Genomic DNA, 4,050 nt, shown 5'->3' with positions numbered 1-4,050 from the left:
GCTAACAGCTAACTAACCTCAGCCAGATGTTCTGCAGCTGTTTGTCTAACATTAGAAGTTATAATAATGATGTTGATCGTGTTTCTGCTGTTCTGATGGATCTCCATGGAGCGACCTGACTCTGTGTCACATGTGGGGTCAAAACGCTTTATGTGGGTCAAAGGTCAAAGCTGCTGACTGTCAGGAAGCATCAGACGAACATCATGAAGCACCCCCTCTGACCTCAGAGCTCCAATCAGAGCAGGAAGGACCCATGACGGAGGCACTGCGACCACACCCACACTTCCTGTAAGTCCCTCTGATTGACAGCTGCCTCCATCAGTATCATATATATCCATATAATCACTCTGACACTATGATGTTGTGATGTTGGTGTTGTATGAACCACATTAAATGTTTTTGCATATTAACATGACGTCTCGTGTCTCTCTTTCACATTTACAGTATTTAATCATTTTCTCACACAGTTCTTTTCTTTCAGATTTGTGTTGTTGTGTTTGTTGTCACAGGTTACAAAAAAGTTTCTTACTTCACTCTAACGTATGTGAGTTTTTATTATATCTGCAAACTGATAAAGGGGAAAAGAGTCATACACGCACACACATATATATATATATAAAAGAAAAAGAAAATTCCCCTCTCGTCCCTGTGGGTGGTAAATCCTTCAAGCTCGGGTCCTCTACCAGAGGCCTGGGAGCTTGAGGGTCCTGCGCAGTATCTTAGCTGTTCCCAGGACTGCGCTCTTCTGGACAGAGATCTCCGATGTTCCCGGAATCTACTGGAGCCACTCGCCTCATTTGGGAGTCACTGCAAGTAATGCTCCGATTACCACGGGGACCACTGTTACCTTCACCCTCCACATCTTCTTGAGCTCTTCTCTGAGCCCTTGGTATTTCTCCAGCTTCTCGTGTTCCTTCTTCCTGATGTTGCTGTCATTGGGAACCGCTACATCGATCACTACGGCCGTCTTCTTCTCTTTGTCTACCACCACTATGTGCATTTGGTTAGCCACCACCATTTTGTCCATCTGTATCTGGAAGTCCCACAGGATCTTAGCTCGGTCATTCTCCATCACCCTTAGGGGCATCTCCCATTTTGACCTCGGGACTTCAAGGCCATATTCGGCACAGATGTTTCTGTACACTACCCTGGCCACTTGGTTATGGCATTCCATGTATGCCTTGCCTGCTAGCATCTTGCACCCTGCTGTTATGACATAATGACCAGCCCACTGATTAAGGAACTGACCTCCCAGCCCATTGTTCCTTCAGTGGGCTGGTTTCAGTCATTATGCAAATGTACTGTTTATAAGGTTTGGGGAAACCTGCAGTCAGCTGAGACTGAAGAAGTCACTTGGATGAGTGACGAAACGTTTCTCCCACAAAACGCTACGTCCAGATGAACAGATTCAACTTTTGGAGATTATTTTCTGCACATTCCTGCACATAAAATAAAACTTTTTTGTGTTTACACTAATTCTTTCAAATATATGCAAGTAAAACACAGCAGAAAATAAATAAAATCAAACACTAGCGGTCCTGTTGCTCTATTTTCACCTGTATAGCAGGAGTGAGGTAGGCGGAGGTTTACCCTGGTGCAGGTGTGCCGCAGGGGTCAGTGGAAGAATCCGCGAGTTTCTCTGTGAATTTCCCATTACATGGTAGCATACTAGATGCTTTCTCGGAAGTTTAGGGGGGGGTTCGCTGTAAAGAGAAGTTTTCTTCCCACGCACAACGGACACTAATGTTTTTCTCACTTTTTACGGAATCAAACTCAAAGTAAGGTCAGTACTTCCACGCTTTAAACGCTTCATGGTCATACTCTCTCCCGCACTCGATATATTATCCACTGTTGATCTGCACACAGCTGTTGTCACGAACGTCGCACTCGCTTACGTCACTGTCATGAGACATTCTGGCAAAAAAATCACGGTTTTAGTAACGCAGTAACGCAGCGTTCTTACGGGACTACTAATAAGATGGCACCTGTTCAAGATGGCGGCCAACCAAACCGGTTTGACAACCGGTTTGACCGGTTTCGTGCATGTGTATGCGCGTTCAGGTGTGCTGGGGGTCATGCGAGTTCATGTGTGGAAACACACACAGGGCGTTAGAGAGGTTATATGAGTTCATAGGTTTATATGAGTTCATGTGGTTTTGACTGTTTTTTAATTTAAACAAACCATAGGGTTTTTTAATTAAACTATTTTTTTAATCATTTTGGTATGTCTCAACATTCAGTTATGCAGACATATGTGTCCTTAAGAGCAATTCATTGTTTTGTGGGCGGTGTGGAAGGCGTTTTGCTTCGCAGTGCACATTAACAAAGTGGGGATGTTTTTTATTTACATCTAGTCAAAAGTGTTACTAATTGTGTTTTAACCACCCTAATTTTATGGTATATGCTAGATATGTCTCACCAGCACACAGCGATGCAACCATTTTATTTTAAAAACGGCACAAATGTGAATTTCTTCTGAATGGGTAATGTCAGCCTGTTCAAAAGCGTTTCATTTAATAAAACCACTAGTTTTAATTTAACTAATTTTACGCATCTATTGCGGTTTCTTTCAAAGGTTGATGCGATCATTTTATTTAAAAATCGGGATTTCGGAATGTTGAACTAAGAGGGAGACAGAGCCAGATAGTTTTTAACACAGTAAATGGACACAAATAACATTCAGTCCTTTAGAAAATAAATGCTATAAGCCTACTTCTAAAACACGCTGCACATGATGTCACCTTTTCCCCCAAAGCAACCAGTATCGCTCTTTACAAACTAATTGTGTTTTAATCCCACTCATTTTGTGATTCTGATGTCACAGCATGCAGCGATGCAAGCATTTTATTTTAAAAACGGATCAAACGGGCATTTCTTCTGTAAGGGGTTTCATGGTTTCAGAGTAGTTTTTAACACAACAGATGGTCACAAATAACATTCAGTCCCTTTAGAAAATAAACGCTGCAGTGATACTTCTACTAAACAGCCGGTTAATTGTTTGAAATTGTTCAGGATTGCAAAAGCCCACTGCGGGTATCATTTAATTGTTGTAATTCCTTAGGAAAAGGTAAAAGCCGACAGGTGTACCAGTCGAGCCGGGACACCGCCTATTGTCTGAAGTATCGGCTCCTTTTGTAATTCCTGGACAAGGTAAAAGCCCCGCATATGTACCAGTCATGCAAGTTCTCGCCTATGTTCTGAAGTAGCCAGCAACAGCGGACCCTTAGGCCTATCTTGGCCAGTTACACCGGAGCTCAGCAACTGCGTGCCCCACCCTCATTGTTTTAAACTGGCACAGCAAGGTGATGCCCTGCAGGCGTATCGCCCCCAGACTTATCGGTCCCCCATCTACTGTTTTGGAAGCACCCGGTCCTATATGAAGAGTTCCTCAGAGCCTGAGACCCTCGCCATTTCGCGTCAGGACCAGCGCCGGTGCAGACCATTTTCTACCCACACAGAGCGTTTCTGACCAGCCGGCGTTGCTTATGCATAAGAGAAAAGCAGCAATACAACTAGGGGTGGGTTTTTATAATCGATTTATCAATTAAAATCGATTCTGGCTTGGAAAACGTAAAATCGATTCATTAAAATCCAGAATCGATTTTTTAATATAAATTTATTTTGCCCGAAATGCCAGAATCTCTGGTGAAACCTCAAAATTTCAACAACCACCAAACAGCTCAGACAGTAAATGAGAGCAGGTACACGGATTCTGCACAAAGACGTAAACACACAGCGCAGACCCGCGGATCACAATGAGTGAGATGTCGCGTTTCTCACCCGACGGCACGGACACGGTCGGGGCTGAAAGCACAGCTCGCTGGTTCTGATCTGTCGGCGGGTCCGCGCTTTGTTTTCACATCCTTTGCGCTGATTCTAAAGCTATTTTATCTCTCTCCAAACAATATTGACCGAACCAGCAGCAAAAGAAGATCCAAACTACGCTTCACATAAACATCGTCACTCTGACTTTTGCTGTTTTGCTTCCACCTCTCTCTCTCTCTCTCTCTCTCTCTCTCAGTTTCCCGTCTAAAAAGCGTTTTCTGCATT

Source organism: Oreochromis aureus, linkage group 3, assembly GCF_013358895.1.
Source record: "Oreochromis aureus strain Israel breed Guangdong linkage group 3, ZZ_aureus, whole genome shotgun sequence".
Taxonomy (NCBI): Eukaryota; Metazoa; Chordata; class Actinopteri; order Cichliformes; family Cichlidae; genus Oreochromis; species Oreochromis aureus.
Note: the sequence above shows the minus strand (reverse complement) of the source record.